The 17,459-nt window shown below is 42.8% G+C and overlaps 1 pseudogene; it reads left to right on the plus strand.

Moving 5' to 3' along the window:
- The first annotated feature begins 3,228 nt into the window (after positions 1-3,228).
- Positions 3,229-4,844, plus strand: LOC145791474 (UPF0481 protein At3g47200-like; annotated as a pseudogene).
- The last annotated feature ends 12,615 nt before the right edge of the window (positions 4,845-17,459 follow it).

Raw genomic sequence — 17,459 nt, forward strand, 5'->3', positions numbered from 1 at the left:
TATGACGGTGGATAGAATACATTAACGTTATGTATTGATTGATTGAGTATATGACCTATGTGTATATACATTGTGTGTGTGGGGGAGGAGATAGGGGATGCACTCTACGGTTTAGGGGAAGATAGGGGATGGACCTCTAAACCGGATGTTGTTTGGGAGTAGATAGGGGATGGACTCCACTGATACAGCTCATATGCTTGTCAGATAATGTGGTGATACAGCTCATATGCTTATCTATGGAAGTGCTGATATAGCTCATATGCTTGTCTGTTGAAGTGTGGATATAGCTTGTATGCTTATCTATTGAGATGTTGATATAGCTCATCTGCTTATCTGTTGTGAAATGGGAAATGTTTAATATGAGTCATTGTCTCATGTAAACTGTTGGCCAGGTTCTGAGCTGTTGTTGTGAATTGTAAATTTGATAAGAAATGGAAAATGAAATGAAACATGGACATAGTGGTCATGTAATGGAAATGGTCCATGAATTGATTTATGAGGGTTGAACATTTATCAATTGCTAATGTCTTAGTTACTGCTCATATTGTGTTTAGCATATTCCTTCTGGGCGTTGGCTCACCCTATATGGGACATTATTTTCAGGTACAGGTAGCATGCCACCTCCAAGGACATAGCTTGGATGATGATGAGAGTTGAAGACTTTTTTTTTTTTTTTTATTTATTTTGTTTCTATTACATGTATATCAAGCCAAGGGCTTATTTTGTATAGAGTTAGTACTCTTCTTTTGTGTAACCAAGTGTTGACTTGGAAAGCTGTAAGCCCATAGGGCATTTGCTTTTGATGTTAACATGTAATACTGTTGTAAGAACTACTCTGATGAATAGAAATGGTTGGTTTCTTTTATATCAATGTATGTCTAAAGTGATGGGTTTAATGTATTATTTTTAGGGCGTTACATGTGATGCATGTCTTCCAACCCCCATTTCTTTCTCCCTTTTATTTACCAATTTACGATGGTTAGTTTTAGGGCATGTTTCAATTAGCATCCTTATGCTCGCATGTTTGCATCCATTCATCTGTCTTGCATGCACCAGGCTTGGCGCATCATGCTAATTGCATTGTATTTCAATTCGTGTTTGAATACATGTATCAAAATTTGCATTTCACATGACATTTTAGAATAGTCGAGCCTATCTTAGTTGCATTTTGTATGTGTTGCATTAGGCATTCTTGACATAGCTAGGATCATGCATTGATTTCTAACATAGCTTTTGTTTTGGCTCGGAGTACTCGGTAAGTGTTTATCCTTTAACATCCTTGCATGTGTGTGAGTGACTACCATGATAGCATGCTTGCCATGAGGCTAACTGCTTATGTGATAAAACTGCCTGAATGCTTGTGGGTGAAGGTTAGATTACTTGAACTGGAATAATTCATCGAAATGCGAGTTTTAAGTCCACTTTGAGAGTGGCAAAATCATTTTTTCTAGGTCCATCCGAGGGTGGCAAATCCGTGTTTTAGCCTACTTGCGAGTAGCACCTCTAAGCCATTTTCAAACGAACATGAAATGTTTTGTTCCAACTTAGACGATCTAGTCTATACTTGTATGCTGTGCGCATCACATAGTAATTCTAGGTTAATAACCGGAATAAGAGCACATGTGTTTTCAAAAACAAGATATCATGTTAGTAAAGGCCGATCTTTGATCGGGTGAGCGGGGGTGCTCATTGCATGACCTTCCCATCTCGTACACAAGTTCCCGAGCCGAGGCAACTTTGGTGATGACGGACACGTGGCCTTAGGCACGAGTCAGGGTTTCCTAAATTTCCCAAAATAAAATATTTAGGTGGTGACTCTGTATCTGGCAAAGCAGTCCATGTTTGGCACTTCTTTCTAAAAATCAATTTTTCAAAACGATTTGCTGGATTTGGACTATTTGGTGATTTATTGGTCTTGCATTGTACTTTGCGAGATTAGATTCAGAATTGTGACATTTGAGTCCGAACTGTAGTGAGCCCAATGAACAAAACGGGATTGTCCCGGGACATTCGGGCGCGTCTACAATATCCTCCTCTCTACAAATGTCTGGCCTTTATACTTCTTCTTTCCCATGCTGTCATGATCTTCTTAATCTACAATTGTTGTTGTGTAACTACTGCAACTGTCTCTCTTATTTCTAAAGGTTCAAACTTCATTAAACATTCACCTTCACCTATCGAACTGCCTTTCTTTTATGATTTCATGTGTCCCTCAACACTATAGGCTTCCTATCGACAGAAAGAAACCTCCATTCTGCACATGACTCTTCTTGCAAGTTATCCACTAAGCCCATGACTTAACCTGATAACTGCTCCATCATCTGAACCATCCAATGCATGTGATCAACCTCTCTAATGCCACTTGTCCCTTTAATTGATGTAGAACACTCACTCCGACTTTGCCACATATTATTGTTCAATTGATCCACCTATCGATAGGAAATTTACGAAAATGGGTGCAAATAGAAGCATGTAACATTTTTACTTTATTATCTTTTTCATTATGTGACAAATGCTAAAACACAATACTCTTTTTATAAAAAAAAAAAACACTTATACAAAATGATGTGATAATGACATTTTCATACTAATTATTAGTGATAAAAATAGACTTTTATTTTTTAATACTTCTAATTAATAAATATAAATGTATGCATGCATTAAATTTTGGAAGAGAATTCCCTCTTGTCACTGTTTTGGACTGGTCGGGCTGCTTCAGCTCATGGGGTCCACTACTTCCATTTTGATAATCCAAATCTTTCATTTTTTCGAGTACTTCACGTATTTCATTCACACACAAAATTAAGTCGATTTGATAACTGTAACTAGTTTAATTTATCGTATTTTTCACCCCCCCCCAAAAAAAAAAAAAGATAACGAAAAAAATAAACTATACAGTTTTTTTTTATGACAAATAAGATAAATTAAGCTAGTTATAGTTATCAGATTGATCTAATTTTTTTTTATGGATGAAATACACAAAATACCTGATAAAATGAACATTTTGAATTATCAAAATGGAACTCGTAGTGATCTTCATGAGCTGAAACAGCCCTGCCCAGTCCAAAAACAGTGACTTGAAGGGATCCTCCAAATTTTTTGTATACATTTGTATCACGTACAGAAATCACTATAGTGAAACAAAATGTTTGCTTCTACCTATGCATAGAAAATAAATGTTTTAAGTCGGTGATATCACGTTTTCCTTCAAATGTGATAGATAATAATATGGAACAACATACCATCGACATTGAAGAAAGAGAAGCTTTGGCCGATGAAGTAGCTTGCATCTTCAGGGTACATGAAGGATTGCGTAATGCAAATAAAAAGGCATACACACCTATCCTAATTTCAATAGGGCCTTACCACCGTGGTCAACCTAAACTACTTGCTATGGAAAAACGTAAAGAACATTATTTGGAATTGCTCCTTCAATGTAACAACAATCTGCATAAGGATGATTATTTAGACTCTATGAAGAAATTAGAAGAAAGAGCTCGCAAGTATTATGCAGACCCAGTTGACAACCTCGATAGTGATGAATTTGTGAAAATGATGCTATATGATGCTTGCTTTGTTATTGAGTTTCTTCTTGGTATGTTTGAGTTCATGTTGAGGATGAACATCAACAATCACATGTGGATGATAAAGTCAAAGCATCATGGAAGAAAATATAGATTTGCAATGACTTGATGTTACTTGAAAACCAACTTCCATTCTTTGTTATATCTGAATTTTATGACATCAGCTATGGCATGACAGTAACCCAAAATCCAAACCAGATTCATCATGATCTTACCTCCACCCCCACCCTCACGAAGCTGGATATGTTACCTATCCTTGGAAAGTTACCAGAACGGATTGGCTTTTCCAAAATCGATTTTGAAAATATGTCTGTCTTTGAAAGCAAGCATTTTCTTGACTTGGTGCATAATGTTTGTCTTCCCTCCTCTTCCAGAGATGAATCAAATAACCACCGAAAGAAGAATCAGACAACTTGCTTTAAAATGTCGTGTGTGATAGAGCTTTAGGATGCTGGTGTCAAGCTCAAGGCTGTAAAGAATGATAATGATGGGCTCAACCTCAGCATGCTCGATATACGCTTTGAATATGGTCATTTTAAAATACCAAAGTTTAAAGTCAATGATTCGACATAGACATTCTTCCGAAACATCATTGCCTATGAACAACATTCCTCCAATGACAAACCCAAATATTTCACCGATTATATGTCTTTCATGGATCAACTTATCAACTACAAAGAAGACGTGACCCAACTTCGTTGCCATGAAGTTCTTGAAAACTGGCTTGGTGATGACGAAGAGGTGGCAGTTATGTTCAACAACTTGGGTATAGGAACGATCATTTCAAGGCAGTTCTACTATGCTGGACAGTGCATCAAAGTGAATGCTCATTGCAAGAGATGGTGGAACAGAGTAGTAGCTTCATTGCAGTGTGATTACTTCAAAAATATATGGGTTACTATTGCCACTATTGCAGCTACTTTTCTCCTCCTTCTCACTCTCACACAGACATTCATTGCCCTAATTACTATTCTTACTTCCTCTACGTCCCCATCCCGACACGGATATGATGTTGTTTGCTTTCATTTTTTCATTTCAACAGAATATTATGCATCTGCATATGTAGATAGTTTCTATGTTTGTATTAATCTGAGTGAGAGTGAATGTGTATTCAGAGTAAGTTTAGTGGTTATTAAGTTAACTTATAAACTTAGAATATTAATTGTGTTATCATGTGAGTATTTGTGATTTCTTCTACGCTTGGTTTTTATGTGTTTAAACATTATATGTTCTTAAGATTTTTGTTAGAATGAACTATGATTTTACTTTCCATGTCTATTCTATTAGAATTATAGTTTCTCCAATGAAGCATATCTACACTAGACCAAAGAGAGACAAATGCCCCTCCTCGAAATTTTTTAAAAAATTATGATTTTACCCATAAAAATTTAGAAAAGAATTTCAAATTGGCACCTCTTTTTGCTTTTTTCAACTAAACCCCTTAATTTCTCCCTTGTATACAATACTTTGAAGAGGAGACTATTGTAGGGGTTGAAAATCTAAAATGGTATCCAGGAAACTAAGACAAAAACTCTCAAACCCTTCTTCCTAGACATAAAATCAAAATCTACACTATAGAAGTGTTTTTAGAACTCAGTGGAGGGACATTAAAAATAGACAGAGAGAATCTCTCCGGCACCCCCTCATATTTGGAAGTTTACTGATTGTAATAAGTCCGCGAAGGGGACCTCGCTACAGTTCGGACTCGATTTGTGTCACGGTTCTTAATCTGAACCAAAGAGTCCAAATCTGGCAAATCGTTTTGAGAAAATAGATTTTTAGAAAAGAAGTGCCAAACATGGACTGCTTTGCCAGATACAGAGTCGCCACCTAAATATTTTTTATGGGGAATTTAGGAAACCCTGACTCGGTGCCGAAGGCCACATGTCCGTCATCACCGGAGTTGTCTCGGCTCGGGAGCTTGGGTACGATCGGGGAAGGTCAGCTATGAGCACCCCCTTTCGCCCGGTCCGAAGACCGGCCTCTACTAACCATGATATCTGATTTTGAAAATATTACGTGTCCTTATTCCATTTATTAGCCCTGAATTACTATGTTATGCGCACAGCAAACAAGTATAGACTAGATTGCCTAATTTGGAAAGAAACATTGCATATCCGTTTGTTTTGAAAATGCTTTGGAATTTGCTACTCGCAAGTAGGCTAAAACACGGATTTCAATGAGTTTTTCCAACTCAAACAATCCAACCTCCACCCACAGGCATTCAAACAATTTAACACATAAGCATTTAGCCGCATGGCAGGCATACTGTCATGGCAACACTCACACGCATGCGGGATGCTAAAGCGTAAATACTTACATCGTACTCCGTGCCACAACAGTAAATTAGTTAGCAAAACGTGCGTGTCCTAGTTCATGTTAAATTGCCTAATGCAACACATACAGGATGCAATTAGATAGGCTCGGCTAACCTAAGCATGGCATATGAAATGCGATCAACTATCACATATTCAATTTTTGAAATGAAGTACAAATGCAGTTAGCGTGATGTACCGAGCCTAATGCATGCAATACAAATGCATGGATGCACACATGCATAGCATAAGGTATGCTAAATTAAACGTGCCCTAATCTACCATCATAAGCAGGTAAATAAAAGGGAAGAAAGAAGTGGGGATTGGAAGACATACACACACTCACGCACCCTTATTACATAATTGCCCTCACTCGGAGGGTACAAATAAATATTACAGTCCCAAAGGATAAGCAAATAAAATTATTACATAATTTCTAATTAATTAAAAGAAAGGATGCAAAAGAAAGAAGAGGGTGGCCGCAGCCTCTGCCTCGGGATGTGCAAATGATGCATGCTCGGAACTCGGCTCGCCCGAAAAACCCGTACCGTACCCCTGTCCCCTCTGTTTGTACTGCCTTGTCTCTCTGAAAATTGCCAAAGTCCTGGAGCAGGTTCCTTACACACTGCAGAGCACCACCGGCCAGACAGAATTCCCACCGGCACTCTACAATTTCCACCGGCTGTTATTGGACTCATCGGCACTTCAGTGATTGCCGGTCGGCACTAAATCCTGCTGGTCGGCAGAAATTTCCTGCAGGAGACAGTTTTGACAGCAAACAGAGAACAGATAGTGCATGGCATGGGGTTTTCAGGCATATGTGAGCATGGTCATACATCCTATCATGCTTTGAACTCTAGGAAGTATGACCTTCGATCTTCGAGCCATCAATGGTGCATGATAGCCCAAGGGACCAAATTTGCCACTCGATGTAAGGATGCATGCAACAAACAAAATGAGAACCAAAGCCTTATCAAGTCGGAGTCAAAGGCCTCGGTGACCGAGAATCAAAGCACATTACATCACTTGTAGTATGAATGTTCCTTGATTCTCACACTTGGTTTGACACCCCAAACCAAGCAATGCAATGCATGTTATGTAAACATGATTCAAATGCAACATGGTGCCAAATATTCAAGTCATGGCAAATGTTATGGAACTATCATGACAAATATGCAATGCTAAGCATGCAAGGTGCAAATGTGATGCAAACATGGACCAATTTACCATAAAGATAGCATGGGACTACACATTTATGAAACAATTATGTAGCAAACATGAGACAAGCATGCAAGAGGGCCTTAAAGTGATAAAGGTGCAGGCCTTAATTCACCTCAAAACAGCACCAAAAGTGCTCAAAATGATGGACAAACTCTCATGTCAACATGCAAGCCAATAGACCCAAGGCTAAGGCACCAAAAGGGCCACTTCATTTCCAACAACAAGACCAAATCATGGCATGGTTTAGACAAGTAAAAACAGAGTTTTTGAAGACAAAATAGGGCTCCAAATCTTCCTAATATGGCAGCCAAAATGACTCCAAAGGAGTGTATGCACCAAGGCTCAAATGTAGGCATAAAAGGGCACACCCTCAAGGCACAAAAGAGATCATAAATGCAAGCATGCAAACATGATTTAGGGACTGAAATAACATGGCAAACAACTTCAACTCATTAAAGTGGACCAACTAAGGCATGCTTGTGACTCATATACTTGAGGGCTCACAAGCCAAAATGCATAGCAACCATATCAAACATGTCAAACATGACCAAATGGATAACCAACAGACTTTAAGCATGGAAAAATAGTGCTAACATCTTCATGTAACTAAGCCAACACATGCAAAAATCATGGTCTAAACACAAGGGACATTTCTAGGCCAAATGGAGCAATACAAAGCAAGTACTACAAGCATACAAGGAGGCACAAATCCGTCCAAAAACAGAGGTTATATATGACCTAAAACATCCAAAAATCTTCTGAAATAAGGCTCAAGATGATCAAGCAAACATGCTACCCTTTTAGGCCAAAATGTAAGGAAACAAGACAATGAAGGGAGAGGGGTGTCCCTCCCCTATGCAAGACTTAAAACCACCTTTTTTAATACTGAAAATCAACTGGTTTTTAGTGATGAAAAGACCAACACACTCAAGCAAACAAGGCCTCTCAAAAGAAGCACAAAAGAGGCCAAATAAAGCCTAATGAGGTGAGTTAGCACTCAAACCACAAAATAACCTTAATGAAAGTTCTAAAGCATGAGAATACAAGCCTTTTTCATGTTATACACAAAAGCTAAATCAACAAGAAAGATAGGTAAAACACTATTGCAAGTTTGGGGAATATAAAGCAAGATGCTCACCCTTGAAGAACCTTTGAAGAACAAATGGTCTAGCCCTCTTCTTTTAATCAAAATCAGTCTAAAAACTCAAGGATCAACCCCCCAAGTCCCTCAATCTCGGAGCAAGGTGTAATAGTGTGTGTAATGGTGCAAAAGTAAGGTAAAAACACACTTTTGGGCCAAAAATCACACACAAAGGAGGAGAGAGAGGGAGATATAGAGATAGGATATATCTATATCTCTAAGCTCTGGTTTTTGCTTCTAACTCTCTAACCTAGATCAAAGAGGAGAGCCCTTCCTCTTATAAGACTCCCTCTTGCAAAGCTTATACAACAAGCTTGCTTAGAGGGAGATCCCTCCATACACGTGTATGGAGGGAGGCAGAGTTGGTGCCAGCTATCACAGCTGGCACAAAATATCTCCATAAAGTGGATGAACAGTGGTCGGCTGCCCAAAAAAGTTATTTCGACAAAAAAGAGTGCCGACCGGCAATAAAATGTGCCGACCGGCAACAAATAGTGCCGATGGAAGCAAAAGACCAGCCGGTGGCCTCTAGCCACTGTCGGTGGTGTGTGGGGATGCCTCACAAGGCATTCCCTGCTTCTCCAAGGCAAAACACAAGTGTTCGGTATGAAACCAGGCACTAAACGGTCGAGTTCGGAGATCCTGAGGCAAGGCGCGCGAGCCGAGACCTCCGGGAACTCCAAACGAACACAAACATGGATAATCACCGAATGTTCAAATGGTGACGTCCAAGTCTTGAGGACGGTCAAAAATGGGGTGTCTACAGTTGCCCCTCTTTGACAGAACTCGAAAGTCATAACAATGACGGGAGTGAATGTCAAAGCCCAGAGACGACCCATTTTTGACAAGGCCGAAGACTTAGACAAACATGCAAGACAATCAAGATATGCGCCCGAAGGCAGGGGCAAAATGCAAGACAATGCACGAAGCCGAGCATAACTTATGATCATGCAAAGAAAGCTGTAACGAAGCATACATGCGACAGTTTTTAAGCTAGCATACACCAAACTACACTGCAATGCAGAAAGGATGTAAGAGAATTATGCAATTCTCAATACGTCTCACTCGGGAGATACAATACCTGTGCGGCTCGTCTGGTTGCACCAGCCTCAAATGAACCGTACATACAATATCGTGCCTGAAAAGAAAACAAACTTAACAGGTACAATATTGTTAGTAACATGCATAGTAGTATACTCGAAATGCGTAACAGCGCAAAGCAAGTGGGGAGCATAACAATGCTGTGGAAATACAAACATGTAAGTGGAGCATGCGGTCTACGCCGGCAACGAAATTGATCATAAGCATGCGGTCTACGTAGGTAATGAAATCAACAAAAATGCAGTCTACGCAATCAAAACATGCGGTCTACGCAGGTAATGAAATTAGATAATCATGCGGTCTACGCAATCAAAACATGCGGTCTACGCAGGTAATGAAATTAAGATGCGGTCTACGCAAGCAAAACATGCGGTCTACGCAAGTAATGAAGTTGAACGATGATGCGGTCTACGCAATCAAAGCATGCGGTCTACGCGGGTAAAGAAATAATGCGGTCTACGCAATCAAAGCATGCGGTCTACGCAGGTAAAGAAAATAATAATGCGGTCTACGCAAACAATACATGCGGTCTACGCAGGTAATGAAATTAATAAAGATGCAGTCTACGCAATCAAAACATGCGGTCTACGCAGGTAATGAAATTAATAAAGATGCGGTCTACGCAATCAAAACATGCGGTCTACGCAGGTAATGAAATTAATAAAGATGCGGTCTACGCAATCAATATATGCGGTCTACGCAGGTAATGAAATTAATAAAGATGCGGTCTATGCAATCAAAACATGCGGTCTACGCAGGTAATGAAAATGATAATGCGGTCCACGCAATCAAAACATGCGGTCTACGCAGGTAATGAAAATGATAATGCGGTCTACGCAAGCAATATATGCGGTCTACGCAGGTAATGAAAATAGTAATGCGGTCTACGCAATCAAAACATGTGGTCTACGCAGGTAATGAATTTGAACAATTATGCGGTCTACGCAAGCGATACATGCGGTCTACGCAGGTAAAGAAATTGAACAATAAATATGCGGTCTATGCAAGGAAAGAACTTGAACAATTATGTGGTCTACGCAAGCAATACATGCGGTCTGCGCAGGTAAAGAAATTGAACAATAAATATGCGGTCTACGCAAGTAATGAAAGGTTTTGTTACACAGCATGATTGAAACAATTTGTGGAATTCACAAGGCACGAAAAGGATACGGGGCGGGACATTCTTCGCACGCATCGAGCGTTGTTCGCAGAAGTTGTGGCCTGAGGTCAACTCGAAGGTTCACATTTCAAAAGTGCGCGTCCTCGCACGGTTTAAAGTAACGAAGGCGCGAAAACACGTCGTTGACCCGAACAAAGGTACGGAAGGTGCGTTGACCGCAAGGGGAGTTTCACTGGTATCAACTCTGATACTTTGCTTCCTTGTCACTCTATGCTTTACTTTCCTTTTTACTAGTAATTTAAGCACATTGCACTGCCTCGGGCAGGTTTTATTCTTTTTCAAAGTTACACATTTTGCAAAACACGTGATGGGAATGAGACAAACCGTTTTGTTCAAAAGATGTTGCATTTGTGGACTTTCTGTGCATCGCATCGCAAGGTATCACACCACAATGTGAACGAATTTTACTTTGGAAATTTGCATAGTAATAATCAGGTAGTGAATCGACTTACAACTTGATAAGCAAATGTACAAAGGCATAATAGGACCAAACAAGCGTGAGTACAACTCGATAAACAAATCAAAAACTTAAGAAGAGTGGAATACAACTCGATAAGCAAATGTATAATAACTTGTCAATCGGACAGGCGTGCCCTCGCAAGAATCGATTGCCGGGGAGGGGTTGGAGGTGGTGAAATTCCCCAATGCCTAGCATAAACAGCTTAGGAAACCAGGAGGAAGCCCATCAGCTTGGGATAGAGACCACCGGCTGCAAGGAATGGCTACCGGCCATAAAATTTCTTTGTCGGCAAACTATTATGGCCGGTCGGCAAAAAGTTTGGCCGGCCGGCACTAAATGAGGGGATCACCAGAATGTTGACATCTGTCCCCCACTCAACCTTATCTCCTACAAAAGATCCCAGCTTCGTAGTTTTTCTCATTTTCACACTGATTTGCTCTAATAGAAGAGTTTCTTGCTCAAAATCTCACAGCTTGGATTGCTAGCTTGGATGGCTCGGAAAAAGTGAATTTCCGGGGTTTTGGCATAAATGCACTATTCACTCTGGGCCGCACCCCATTGCACCTCCCGTTTCTTCATGCTGCGGCAAGGTTTTGGAATCCGGTGACGCATGTCTTTAGCTTCGCCGGGCAAGAGATATGTCCTACGTTTGAAGATTTCCGAGCCTTGATGGAATCCGAGCGCGAAGAGGAGCTCCTGTCCCAACTTAATTTCGGTCATGCCCAATCCTTAGGGCGCATGTGCGGACTCAGCATGCGTGACGCTCGGTCTCTAATTTGTGACGGGATGTTGGACATTCCGAGTTTGGCCAATCGATTTTCTGATGCTGGTGATCGCAACAACCATCACTAGCAAGGCTTCCGGCGACACGCCCTTTGTTTGTGCATGCTATCCCATTTTCTATTTGTCTCAGGCTTTGGAGGGGCTAGTGTCCGGCTGATTGAGGTTGCCCAAGGCTTGAGGGAGGGCAAGAGCTGTATTGCTATGACTCTGGCCGAAACGTTAATGGGCTTAGACGCCTTTTATCGCCCTGAGACGACCAGATTAGCAGGAAGTCCACTACTACTACAGGTAATGTTTCCCACCCAATCTTGCATTTATGTTTTGCTCACATCACTCGGCCCTCAAGCTTGGTCTTTTCTCACAAAACCCCATCCTCACTTTTCTCTCATCGTACATCTCTCTATTCTTTACTCTCTCATTTTTCATCCCTTCCCAGGTATGGTTGATGGACAAACTGCAGGTTGTGGACTCTTGCCCAGCATATTCAGCTCGCGGCTACTTCTTCCGGCACCGTCTAGTCAATGCCTTGGATGAGGGATGGTGGTTTGCTTGGATGTGCCGTTTGTCCGCAGACCGTATTGCTTGGCGGTGCCCTTGGCTGAACCTTCCGGCAATGAGTTACAACATGCCCCGGCAGACTGAGATTCAATTGGTTGGTCTCACTCACTGTGTATTCTATTTCCCATTTCGGATTCGATGCCAATTTGGCCATGATCAGACCTGCCCGCCAGAGGGGATAGCGTATCCTGCTGCATTCCCAGCCCGAGGCGCACAGCTTGCTTGGCAGGCCACCGCGTGGAGGATGAGAGAACTCCTGGCCCCCGCTCCTACTTTCAGTTGCACTTTGTCTGACGAGTGCGTGGATTGGCTCAACGAAGAAGCACAGATTGGGCCCAGCTTGGCATCAGAGTCTTCGACCAGCTCTGGGAGGGGGGGCAGGAACACCTGACTTGACTATGCCCCAGATTTATTGCTTTATTAGTACTTTCAAGTTTTCTTTATGAATTTAATAAAAAGCAACTTCAATTGTATGTAAGAGCAGGAGAACTCTGTTTTGAAATCAATGAAATTGAAAGTTGTGGTACTGAAAATTTTCCGTTTGGTCCAAAAATGGTCAAAGTTGTAAAAAGATTTTTTGAACGAAATCAGCTTTATTAAAACTTCTCAAAAACATTTTTGATGTGGATCAGAACTGGACATGCCTGAGATCTGTCCCTGAGATGCACAACCCCAGATCTCTGCAATTGGAAAGTTGCCCCTAGTCTGAAGAGCGCCGCAGCACCGCACAGCAACGGAAAGTTGCCCCTAGTCTGAGTAGCACTGTACTGGGGATTCCAACAAATGCTGATAGACAAAGATGACTGAGATGATCAAATGGACAAAGTTGATTGGGGAAGTGTTATGGCTGAACTTCAGGATGAAGCTGCCTACGTATCCCGAGGATGGGAATCAAGCCTTACGTAGTTCCGGCTGAGGTTCGCTCGAGTATTTTCACTCTCCTTTTGCGCTCTAACTTTTTCCAAGGCCGCCCTTTGAGGGTTTTCAGCCTTGCGAGCTCAGTTTTTATATTTTCTAATTTTTTGTGCTCTGACTTTTGCCTAGGTCGCCCTTTCGGGTTTTCGGCCTAGCGAGCCTCTCAAGGGTAGTATTTCTTCAACTTGTCCATGTTGATCGGTTGGGAGAATTCTAAGCCATCTAAGTCCATCAGAACCACAGCTTCACCTGACCAGATAGCTTTGATGATGTAGGGACCAGTCCAATTGGGTCTGAACTTGCCCCTCGGGTCGTGGATGGGAGCTCGGTTGTCCTTGAGTACCAAATCCCCTTCCTTTAGATTTCTGGACTTAACCTTCTTGTTAAAAGCCCGAGCAATCCTGCGCTGATAACTCTGAACGTGATACAGTGCTTTCAGCCTTCTCTCGTCAAAGAGCATGAGTTCCTCGAACCTGCTCTGCTGCCAATCTGCCTCAGCTATCTGACACTCAGCCAATACCTGTAAAGACGGAACTTCAATTTTAATAGGCAGAACGGCCTCCATTCCATAAACTAACGAATACGGAGTCGCTCCGGTAGAAGTTCTAATTGAAGTCCTGTAGCCCCACAGAGCAAACGGCAACTTATCTGGCCAATCTCGGTAGGTCTCCACCATCTTTCACAGTATATGCTTGATGTTCTTGTTGGCGGCCTCAACTGCTCCATTGGTTTGCGGCCGGTACGTAGATGACTTATGAAAAGCCACGTTATACTTTTCCAACAAGTCAACCACTTCTTTCTTAAAGTGGGATCCATTATCCGAAATGATCTCGTTTGGCACCCCGTAGCGACAAATGATGTTGTTTCTGATGAACTTGGCAACGTGCGACGCCTTCGACACCGCGTATGATTGGGCCTCGACCCACTTTGTGAAATAATCTATCGCTACTAGGATATACTCATGTCCGTTCGACCCCTTCGGGGTAACAGCTCCGATCACATCAATTCCCCAAACGGAAAATGGCCACGGGGACGTCATGTTGTATAGCTTGGATGGTGGGATGTTCATACGGTTTGCATGGATCTGGCATTTGTGGCATCGCCGAACAAAGCCGATACAATCTTCCTCCATGGTTGACCAGTAGTAACCCTGTTTGAGGATTTTTCTGGCCAGCATTACTCCATTCATGTGCGCACCGCACTCCCCTCCATGGATGACCTCCATTAGGCGCTTCGACTCTTCAGCTTCTACACAGAGCTTATGCATTCCCAGATGACCCCTTTTGTACAGCTTACCCCCGCAGATGATGAACTGAACAGCCATTCTTCTAATGGCCCTCTTATCCTTGGCACTTGCCCCTGGTGGATACGTCTCCTTTTCTAAGAAGTTCCAAATGTCGTAATACCAGGGGTTGTCGTCTTGAGCCTCATCTATGGCGGAAATCGACTCGTATGCCGGTGTAAACTTTTGATCAATGATGACTGGACGCATCCGGACTCCGGACGGGATGTCTATCATGGAAGATAGAGTTGCTAGTGAATCTGCGAACCTGTTGTTCTCTCTTACGAGGTGGTTGAAATTTAGCTTCTCAAACCGAGGAATTAACAAATCCAAGGTTTGGTGGTAAATTATCATCCTTTCCTCTTTGACTTTCCAGTCTCCTTTTGCTTGAGACACAACAAGGTTCGAGTCCCCAATGACGTCCAATCGTCTTGCCCCTAGTTCTAGGGCTGCTTCCAGACCAGCGATACATGCCTCATACTCTGCCTCATTGTTCGAGACTTTGAACTGGAGCTTGAATGCTAAAGGGATACGGGAATCGTCAGGCGCTATCAGCAACACCCCTATCCCATACCCATACTGGTTTGACGCTCCATCAAAGTACATCGTCCAAGTTTCATCCTCGATGTGCAGAATGGCTTCATCTGGGAATAGGTACTCAACTGCTTCATCACCCTCAACCGGGTGGTCGGCAAGGAACTCCGCTATCGCTCTTCCTTTCACTGACTTGCGTGTTACATACTTCAAGTCGAATTCAGAAAGCAATAGCAGCCAACGGGCTAGCCTACCCGTAAGTGCTGGTTTCTCGAAAAGATATTTGATAGGATCCAAACGTGAAACCAACATTACAGAGTGAGCTAACAGGTAGTGCCGCAGCTTCCTGGTAGCCCATACCAAGGCCAAACAAGCCTTCTCCAGTGGTGTATAGCGGGTCTCGTAATCCAGCATCTTCTGGCTTAGATAGTAGATGGCCCTTTCCACTCCGTCCTCTGACTCTTGCGCGAGCATGCAGCCCATGGTGGTCTCAGTTACCGAAAGATACAATATCAACGGTCTCCCCGGCTCTGGCGGTGACAACACGAGCGGGTTCTGTAGATACTCTTTGATCTGTTCAAAAGCTGCTTGACATTGGCCGTCCCATTGGAACTTCTTTCCTTTCTTCAGGAGACCAAAAAGTGGTTCACAAGTCAAGGTTAATTTAGAGATAAACCGTCTTATGAATTGCACTTTACCTAGAAAGCCTCGCACCTCCTTTTCAGTCCTTGGTGGTGGCATTTCTAAGATGGCCTTGATTTTGGAAGGGTCGACCTCGATGCCCCTTTGTGTAATCAGAAACCCTAGCATCTTCCCTGCTGTAACACCAAAAGTACACTTCTGGGGATTCAACCGCAGCCGAAACTCTCTGATCCTTTGGAAGAATTTTTGTAAGGCGGTGTAGTGGCCTTCTCTTTCTTTGGACTTGACAATCATGTCGTCCACATACACCTCGACCTCTTTATGGATCATATCATGCAATATTGTAGTTGCTGCCCGTTGATAGGTAGCTCCAGCGTTTTTCAACCCAAATGGCATCACTCTATAACAATATGTACCCTACGGGGTAGTGAATACAGTCTTCTCCCGGTCTTCAGGTGCCATTACTATCTGATTATAGCCAGAGAAGCCATCCATAAACAAAAGCAAGGCGTGTCCTGCCGTGAAATCTACCAATTCATCAATGTGCGGCAAGGGAAAGTCGTCCTTCGGACTGGCCCTGTTTAAATCTCTGAAGTCTACACAGACCCGAATTCTGCCGTCCTTCTTCGGCACCGGAACGATGTTGGCCAACCAAGTCGGGTATTCAGATACCAGCAGGAAGCCTGCATCAATTTGCTTGGTGACCTCTTCCTTGATCTTAAGGGCCCAATCAGGGCGGATCCTTTTGATCTTCTGTTTGACAGGTCGGGCCTCGGGATCAAGAGGGATCCGGTGCTGTACAATCTCAGGATCGATTCCAGGCATGTCTTCGTAGGACCACGCGAAAACATCTTTGAAATCTTTTAATAAAGCGACTAAACGCTCGCGTTCCTCAGAAGACAACGTGGACCCGATCTGGACCAGCCGCGGGTCCTTCTCAGTACCAACATTCACAGTAGTGATTTCATCCATTAAGGGTTTAACAAATCTTTCCTGCTCTTGATCAATTAACCGTTGCAAAACCGGAGGAATTTCTTCCTCGTCGTTTTCATCAAAATTTTGAAAATCCTGATTTAAGCAATAAATCAAAGGCACAGAAAAATACTCCGAAACCACATCCACGCCGTTCTCATTAAATACTTCCGAGCCGTCGGATTTCTCTGTTACAACAGACTCAAAAGAAAATGAAAATGACGACCTAGACAGGACTGTGGCATCCGGGTTATCACCCCCAGGAATACCGGACTCAGACTCAGTTGAGCTGGAACCTGATTCCGACGCACAAGATTCGGTGGAATCAGATTCCGGCTCACTACCTGACCCGGTGCTGCTAGATAAAAAGCCTTCTTCATATTGCCAGATGAGAGAAGGTGCGATGGACGCATCCAAAATAGCTGATGGTAGGCCTGCAGCCGCTTCATTCCCAATCACACATACCGAGGAGCTATCCCCCAAGCACCTCTGTTCGATCGGAGGATCTGAAAGCAGACACGCCAGCGCTGCCCCCATTTCATTTTCAGCGTCCTCAGACTGCACTTCCTTACTTTGCTCAGCCTCAGCCGATAGATCTGTCTGCCCTTCGGCGATGTCATCCTCAGGTAACTGTAAATCAAAGAAGATCTCAAACCCCGGTACGCGCTTCTTCTCCGCGTTGAGCCACGGCTCTGGGAAGCCACAGAACGGAAAGTCCTTCCCCTCCCGGACGAAGCGTCCGTTTAGGGTCCCCCGAATGGGCTGGTGCAT

Source organism: Camellia sinensis, chromosome 5 (genome assembly GCF_055761805.1).
Source record: "Camellia sinensis isolate YWXY chromosome 5, ASM5576180v1, whole genome shotgun sequence".
NCBI classification, from domain to species: domain Eukaryota; kingdom Viridiplantae; phylum Streptophyta; class Magnoliopsida; order Ericales; family Theaceae; genus Camellia; species Camellia sinensis.